This window comes from Haliotis rubra, unplaced genomic scaffold (assembly GCF_003918875.1).
Source record: "Haliotis rubra isolate DU_JTF1 unplaced genomic scaffold, ASM391887v1 Scf2471, whole genome shotgun sequence".
Taxonomy (NCBI): Eukaryota; Metazoa; Mollusca; class Gastropoda; order Lepetellida; family Haliotidae; genus Haliotis; species Haliotis rubra.
Window position 1 is genome coordinate 26,341 of NW_025766527.1, and position 9,303 is coordinate 35,643.

The 9,303-nt window shown below is 41.1% G+C and overlaps 1 long non-coding RNA gene across 1 annotated transcript; it reads right to left on the reverse strand.

The window, feature by feature from the left end:
- Positions 1 to 261: 261 nt before the first annotated feature.
- Positions 262 to 5,545, reverse strand: LOC124279169. The gene is made up of 3 exons (XR_006899306.1): positions 5,535 to 5,545; positions 4,265 to 4,270; positions 262 to 436 (listed from the first exon to the last, which is right to left on the reverse strand). It is a non-coding gene; the product is annotated as an uncharacterized LOC124279169 (long non-coding RNA).
- Between the last annotated feature and the right edge of the window lie 3,758 nt (positions 5,546 to 9,303).

Sequence of the window (9,303 nt, forward strand, 5' to 3'; positions counted from 1 at the left end):
GGGATTTAATGTAGCTGAAAAAAATATCATTTCATTTGCATATTCAATTTAACATATCCAATTTGTGATTCTTAGACGGTATTTAGAGATATATATTTGGAAACATGAGTGGAACGAACAGCTGGTAATAATTACGTTTACTAATAGAGTATAATTTTATCCAAAAAAATTCACCCTTCTTTTAGTTGCAGGTGTTTTAGAGGTATTTGTTTTTAAACATATAAATAAAAACGAAAACAAAAACGGCAATACAATATACGAGGGCTTCGGTGATATTATGAAGTACCATTGGAATCAAACAGGAATAGAGTTATCGTTCTTGTTTAAAGTACTAGTAGTTTTGATGTTAATGCGTCACCATGAAATCCTTCCAGACTGGCACGAGTCGCTATTCGGCTTGTCCCGGAATAACACGAGTTGGTCATGAATGTGATGACTCCTGTGTTTGGTGCACACAGACCAAGGATCGAAGCGAACCCAGGACTTCAATCCTCAACACAATGACCAAGGGACGCAACTCTACAGTGCCTGTGACCAAATAGACTGTCCGTGTGAGTTTCTGTTATGTACAACTCTTATCCCATACCCTGTTGTACAACATAAGACACTGTAGAGAATCACTAGTTACGAATAAGTTGAACACTACTAAAGATTGGTGTACACTTACTTTTTGAGAGCAGTTTGCCACCCTTATAAAGAAATCGTTGATATTACGAACCATTCGTGCAATTGAAGTTTTCTGTCCTGGTATCCAAATGGGTCTGGCCGATTGACCTATCCATAATTTCACAAATATGAAAATTATTATTATACGAATACGAATTGTTTTTGTTTCACGTTTCAACGTGAACGTAAACGTTTCAGTATTTAGCAACGTTACTCGGTGTTGGCGGTGGGGTTGCTTAGTGGTTAAGGCGTTGGCTCATCACGCCGAAAACCCGGGTTCGATTCCCAATATGTGTACAATGTGTTAAGCTCATTTCTGGTGTTCCCCGCCGTGATATTGCTGGAATATTGCTAAAAGCGGCGTAAAACCAAACTCACTCACTCACCCCTTTTTCAAAACATGTTCTTTCATTTAAACATCTCACAACGCCAGCAATAATATTAAGATGTCCTGGTATTACTAAAAGCGGAGTGAGAAATGTTGCGACAGAGTTAACATATTCTTTTCACATTCTCGACAGTGCAGGAGACATTTTTCTAAAGTTTTGAGCTCTGTGAGAAGCATGTCCAAGCGAATAAAATACAACAGCAAATCAATGTGTCAAAATAGGTGTCGAATGTGACAGGATACATATTTTGGAGATTTGAAACCTCAGCGTACGACAGAAAAACAATTCCAATAACACTGTTTTTGTACAGTAAAAGTTATCATTTAGACATTGGGATATGTGTGAACATTGTTCATTAAACATGTCAATGATAATCTCTAGCATTACAAGAGTATATTTACTTAGGTAACCTGCATTATCACATTTTCAATGCATCATGCAAAAAGAGCTTGTGTATTGATATTAGTTCCCTTGAAGTAACATAGGATACTTCCGTGGTTAGCGAGTTGAGCTGTCATGAATATGTCTTTGGTCGGAAAATTTAAATGAAACCATGTATTTTTTCCCACATGTATTTCATGGGTATTTCATGGCGTCTTATGTCAGTATACTTGCATGAATCATATGACAGGATGAATTTGTCATCTGGTAATCGTGTCATCCGTTGTAGGTATTAAAACACAATATGTAATGAGTTTGTAGCTCGACGACCAGAAAGTCATAACATTGCTATATTTGCATAAATAATATACATTATATTCATATATGACATGACAGATATAGTTCAGTTATGATTTGAGCTCTGCGAGAGTTTGCTATGTCATTGCTAGTTTTCTATAATGTATATTTATTCTTTAGTTTTCAAGAATATCTAGGTAAACACATAGTTTCGCCTTTCTCTCGGGTCAAATATGATCGGGTCTACTTTCAGTTAGCATCAGTTTTATTTTCAGTTCATTTCAGAAGGTTATGCGATATCTGTTTAATAAATCTACATTCGTATAATATGTGAGCAATTGCTTCTATTTCAACACTGTAGAGTGTACAAAGTGATGGTTCTATGAACAATGAATCAATAAAACCATACATGGTCAAATTAAATGGGATCAGGTGAGTGAGTGAGTTTAGTTTTACGCCGCACTCAGCAATGTTCCAGCTCTATGGCGGCGGTCTGTAAATAATCGAGTCTGGACCAGACAATCTAGTGATGACCATCGGTTTACGCAACTGGGATACGATGACATGTGTCAACCAAGTCGGCGAGCCTGAGCACCCGATTCCGTTAGTCTCCTCTTACGACAAGCATGGGTTAAACAACAAACAAACATTATCTTTAAAATAAAACTTTGAAAAAAATTATTTGCATTTGTGATTAATTTCATTCTTTGTGTCCATGTTAACGCTTTCTCGAGCCAGTGTCGGGTGTTCCTTATAACAATGTCTGCTCAAGTGGGATTTCACTGTTCTGGTCTTAACTGTCTGTATACATGGGTTCCTAATTTCCTCTATCCTATTTCATGAAATTGACTCGTATCGAATTTGTAGATAATATTGACAAGAGGTCAGGAAGGATTGACCTGATCGGGTGATTATCTATAGACTAGCAAGTGAGGCGATCGATTTCACTAACCTATGGGAAGACCTGACCCCTGTGTCAACAGGCGCGATAATCTCGAGACGACCATACACAGACCGGCGCCTTCTGTGTTGAAGCGTGAGTGCTTGATATGTATGTTGTCAATAATTGTTTGAAATGTACACCGGGGCGGTGGGGTAGTCTAGTGGTTAAAGCGTTGGCTCGTCACGCCGAAGACCCGGGTTCGAATCCCCACATGGGTACAATAAGTGAAGCCCATTTCTGGTGTCCCCCGCCGTGATATTGCTGGAATATTGATAAAAGCGGCGTAAAACCAAACTCAGTCAGTCAGTGAAATGTACACCTGAAATATACAAGACATGCAATGTGCCAGCTGGATTTACATTATGCATATGGATCTTTGTTTGTTTGTTGTTTAAGCCGCACCCAAAAACATTTCACTTAGTCAACGGCGGTCTGTAAATTAGGCAATCTAGTGATTGACATCATGAGCATCGATCTATACTTTTGGGATACGATGATATGCATGTACCAAATCAGCATATGTATCTATCGAAATGAAATACGTAAAAGGTAGATGTTATTACATTCACACAGAATGTTTCAATTATTATGGGCGGTGGGTAGCCTTGTGGTTAAGGCGTTCGCTCGTTACGCCGAAGACCTGGGTTCGATTCCCCACATGGGCACAATAAGTGTGAAGCCCATTTCTGGTGTCCCCCACCGTGATATTGCTCGAAAATTTATAAAAGCGAGGTAAAACTAAACTCACTCATTCGCTACACACCATGTATCGACACTTTGTTTTTGTTGAACATACAATTTGTAAATATATAAATTACAATTATTTTGTTTACATAACACTCAGCAGTATTCAAGCGATATGATGGCAGTCTGTAAATGAATGAATCTGGGTCATAATGAGCATTAATGAACAACAGGGACAGGATGACAGGTAAGTGACCATGTCCACTCGATCCCCTCAGCCGCCACTTTCGAGAAGCATTCATTCTAAACAATTCTAACCTTAATCTCCACAAGATTTGTAGTCCCAACCGCAGGGATAAACAAGCTTTTCAGTAAAAATTGTTGTATGTTTAATTTTCAACTTCACAGTCGATACCACTAAAATGATTTGTATATTTACATCTACATGGTTCTACAAGTTAAAACCCGTGAAGATCCGGGTAAGAATTGAACTTCAGCAACCCATGCTTGACGTAAGAAGCGACTAAAGGGATCGGGTGATCAGTCTCGTTGACTTGGTTGACACATGCCATCGTATCCCAATTCTGTAGATGGATGATGAAGCTGTTGATCACTGGATTGTGTGGTCTAGACTCGATCATTTACAGACCGCCGCCATATAGCTTGAATATTGCCGAGTGCGGCGTAACACTAAACTCACACACTCTATAAGCTAAAATTCAATTTAAAACCTCAACATGTACTTCTTTTTATCACCGACGGAAACCATGGTAACGACCGGCAAAGTAAGGATCTGCTTCCTGGTTACACACCCTCACCAAATGTTTTCCCATAGACTTCTAGTAACCTTATACTTTTAAATAGACAAGCTATCAACAGCCATTCCATGTACACATGGGTACACTCCGGCCTTTAAACTACAATAAAACACAATATCAGGCCAACTTGTCCCGCTCGTTTTGCGAGGACAGGAAGCGGAACACATCAACCCCAATTCCGCACCAAATGTCACCTACTGAAATATCTGTACACAGTAAGCATAAGTCGGTGGATGAAAATGACAAGCAATTGAATACTGAAATTGTGGTCGTGTTTTAATTACTGGTTGGATATGCTTTTAAAACAAACATCTTACACTATTTTGATTGTTTACATACGGACCGGTTTCAGCGAAAGCGCGATACTCGGATTTAGTGTAGTGTAACCTCCTTATTTGTAGGCGTTTTCGTGTTTGTTTACAGTTCTATGGAAACAAATGGTCACTGTCGAGAAGTCCCAACCTCTTTATTTAACTTGCTGCAAATGACCTTAACGTATCTGTCCATTATAACCGGCACTGCATGTGTAGCCTATGGAGACTGCAACTTCACTTTCTGAGATAAACGTCTGTGAAATAACAGAAAAGGGAATCGGAAGACCTCGATATTTCTGACTGAAACGAACCCTCAACTTTCCACACTGGTACTGATCTTTACAGGGCTTTAGAGAATTGACTGCGTGTTTTCAAGAACTAACAGACACGACGTGGTAGTGAACTACATATCCGACGTTGGGACATATAGGCATTGATTTAAACTTATAAACATCAGGTATTGATCCCATGAGAAGCACAGCTATTGGCTGTTTGATGTTGTTTAAACATCTGACGCCTCGTTCTGACTTTCGTTCCATAGAAGTCGTTGTTGCCACAATTTGTCCCCTTGTTTTTAACAGAATCGCCATTAGCCTACTACCTATCGCTCTGCATTTCGTTGACTACAGCATCGTTCCGAGTTCTGCTACTGACAAGATGTTTACAAGGCTGCATATTCAAGGTATTTAAGCAGACATTCATTGTATTTTAAAGTGTTTAAAGTGTAGATTACCATTGAAATTGGCCGTAGTTTGACAGCAGTAACGGTGGATGATCATTGGGTCGCCATTTTGCAATTTTAGAAAATTCCCAAATGTATCTGGTTTACCGTCTTTTTGCCCGCGAAATGAGAGCTCGGTATTTATGTACGACGGTCGGTATGGTTACAACTCAGACATGTTTTTACTATTTATAAGACATAGCTTGGGCATATTTTTCTGTCCACTTTTCATTCAAATAGTCGGCCCATAATGGTTTTAGTAATAGATGGATTGTATACCAGCAGCAATTAAATGCCCATTAATATTCTTGTAATTCATACTTGTCCCGGAAAGAGATTCCATTGGCTCCATGGTCTATATTATCGGCAATCCGCTTGTCCACTATCGTGTCGACGGCCCCTAAATCATTTTGGTTGTAGTCGCCGAAGTCGTCATGTATTTAATGTGTATTTAAATGTGTTGTTTTGGATATTTTCAGCACGGAAGATATGATCCGGTATCATGTCACCCTGTTGCTATTCATGGCCGTCGCTGGACGAGGAATCCGACTGTGTATGCATTTTATCTATCTTCTTCAGCTCGACGGAATAGTTTGCTTTTGTCCATGTTTCCATAATCGTCGTATGCACACGGAGACATTTTATTGTATTTTCATATGCGGTGTGCTGAAAATAAGTCTCCGGTACCCCTCCCATTTACACGTTAACTTCATACAATCTGTCAGCACAGCCTGTTTGTCTTGAGATACTGTATCATAAAGTGTGTAATCTGGGGCTATGCACTATGACCCTATCTGACATTGTTTCTTATAACCAACTCCTATAAACCTCGCCCACGACGCCTTTCTCCCACCCTCCCCACTCACCGATGTAGCGTCCCCGGCTTCGTCCCCGAGCCCTCCCGACCCTGAGCTTTCAGCACTTGTTCTGGGCCCGCCCTGACCACACGGCGAGACACTCCCGCCCCAGTCACCATCACCTATGTCGACTATTACCGTCCTGGGCGACGACGACAGTGACTACTGTCTAAGGAGGATGAGGACGACACAGTTTTGTGGAGGATATCTTCACCGCGGAGGAAGGCGCTGAGGAGAGTGGTTTCTTAGAGAGAGTATTCTCGTAGATTCTCATCCAGTGTGTGTGTGTGTGTGTGTGTGTGTGTGTGTGTGTGTGCGGTGGTGTGCGTGGTGTGCGTGCTTGCGTTTGAGTTATGTGTGTGTGCGTGTGGTGAATATACATGTGTGAGAACATGTTTGCGAAGCTTGATCGGATGTAGACGTGTATGTGTGCGAGTGTTTGATGTATGATAATGTGAATGTGAGAGAATGCGCTCTTATGTTTGGAGAAAGAGAGAGAGAGAAAGAGAGAGAGAGAGACAGACAGAGAGAGAGAGCGCGGGTGATATTCTTCTGTATCTGTTATACATATGATTTGCATGCCTATTCTGATGTGCATGTTTTCAGGTTGCTGACACGTTTCCACGCCCGTATAATAATTATTATCCCATTTGGTTCTCTTGGTCTGTTTTGTCATACATTTTGGCCTCTTTGGCCACACCCTTTCGATCACATCTTTGCATACCCTTTACGACATTTAAGGTTTATTTCTAATGAGAGGACCATTCTTCCTTGGACCCGATTCGGATACTTTCTACACGTGCCATCTATTTCTTGATATATAATAAATATTATGAATGGTATACATGAGTCTGTTTTCCTTCTTGATCTACTAAGAACTAGGTAATAGTAACACACACAGCAGGAGAGGCACTAACCAAGCTCACTTATCGTTATACAACCAAAGTTGCTATAAGAGAACCACTAACAAATGAAGATGGAGCTGAGGGTCGTCGTCTGCTCATCCCGCTGTGTTGCTGTCTTTAGCCGAGGTTTAACAAGTTCTGTGATGAAAATGACGGAGTCTATAGTCGCGCTGTAGCTACAAACCTGATGTCGGCAGCGGAGAGGACATTTTTACAAGGCTTTACCGTACTTTAAGCCAGCACAGGTGAATGACGAGAGTGGTCTTCACTCTTTGTACGTCGTTGTCACTTCGGTTCTTGAAGTGAGTGAGTGGGATTTCAACGCCTGCAGCAAGCAATATTCCAGCTGTATCACGGCAGGAATACCAGAAGTAATCGAACCTCGTCCTTCCGCAGGGTGAAATCTAGAACGCTGACCACAAGGCTACCTACCAATTTGCACCGTCTTTGAAGATATTTGTACATATTCAAGCACGAAAAGCGGGTTATGCCTCGTCTAGTGGTCATTTTCAACCCAGGTAATAGACGTATCCTTTCTTTTCGGTCTTGTATGATGTTGGGACATTTATGGTGCTCACATGTTCCTTGATAGATATACCCGTGAAGATCTCAAGCGAATTCGGCCCTCGGTAACCTTGTCTGTCGTATTAAGAAGTGACACGGATCGGGTGGTCAGGCTCGCTGACTTGGCTGACACATGTCATCGTATCCCAAATGCGTAGATCGATGCTCATGCTGTTGATCACCGCCGCAATATAGCTGGAATATTGCTGAGTGTGGCGTTAAACAACCAACCAACCCTGATAGATATAGGTTTCATTATTTGATGAAGAAAACAGAGTGGTGTTTGAGAAACAGCCATTTTGACTAGGTCTAGACTCCCCTTGATATTTTAGACACGGAAATCGCCATGACTTCAAAGTGAGTGAGTGCTCACTGCTCCTACTACAAACTACCACCACTACTACCACTACCATTACTACTACTGCTACTACCACCACTACTACTACTACCACCTGTCAGAACAGGTCGGTCATCATAAGTAACTGCGTAGAAGCTATCACGCTCTTTGCCTTTATTACCTCAGAGGCCTTGCCTTGGAATTCAGATGCTGGAATATGGCTGAATATTATAGCCGGGTTTAAGTTCTGATTGAATCATGCACAAATTAGCAAACCCATCACGCAAGCAGGTTAATGAGCTTAAAGTGTATTTGAAGGAATGGATGGACTGGTCTTCTTATCCAGCTTGGTCTAGCTGATGTACCGCACACCACTTTGTCAGACTATTAGCGAGTTGCTTCAGCCTGATTTTACCCAGCTGAATTAGGTAGCTTATCTTCCGCGGCAATTAGTGCAGCTACTGACAACCCATAAATGTACACCACGAGCTGGCCACACCAGCAGACAGTGCCCATCGGATGAATGGACTTTTGCTTAGCAACTACTTTATTATTGTCTACCTGAAGTTTGCCAGCGTTAAAACTCGGGGTCCAAACATATGACACAACATGTTCCTTTTTATCACTGACGAAACCATGCGGTAACGACTGCAGAAGTAAGGATCTGCTTCCTGGTTATTAATAATTACACCGTTTTCCCCATAGACTTCTATAGTAACCTTATACATTTTTAAATAGATTAAGCTTATCACAGCCATTCTTACGTGGCCGCTTACGGGTACAATCTTGGCCTTTAAACTACAATAAACACAATATCAGGCCAACTTGTCCGGTCGTTTTATGAGGACAGGAAGCGGAACACATCAACCCCAATTCCGCACCAAATGTCACCACTGAAAATATTCGTACACACAGTAAGTTAAGGTCATGGTGATGAAATGACAGCACTGAATACTAAAATTGTGGTCGTTTTACTACTGTTGATATGCTTTTAAAACAAACATCTTACACTAATTCATCATCCAATCACAGCTGTCATATGTCTCTGTCTCTTGACTTGTTTACATACGGACCGGCTCTACATAAGCGATACCGATTTAGTGGTAGTAACTTCCTTATTTGTAGGCGTTTCGTGTTTGTTTACAGTTCTATGGAAACAAATGGTCACTGTCGAGAAGTCCCAACCTCATTTAACTGCAACCGCCTAACGTATATCTGTCCATTATAACCGGCACCTCGTATGTGTAGCCTATAGACTGCAACTTCACTTTCTGGAGATAAACGTCTGTGAAATAACAGAAAAGGGAATCGGAAGACCTGATATTTCTGGACTGAAACGAACCCTCAACTTCTGTACACACTGTACTGATCTTACAGGTTTTTAGAGAATTGGATCGCGTGTTTTCTCAAGAACCAATAGACACGAC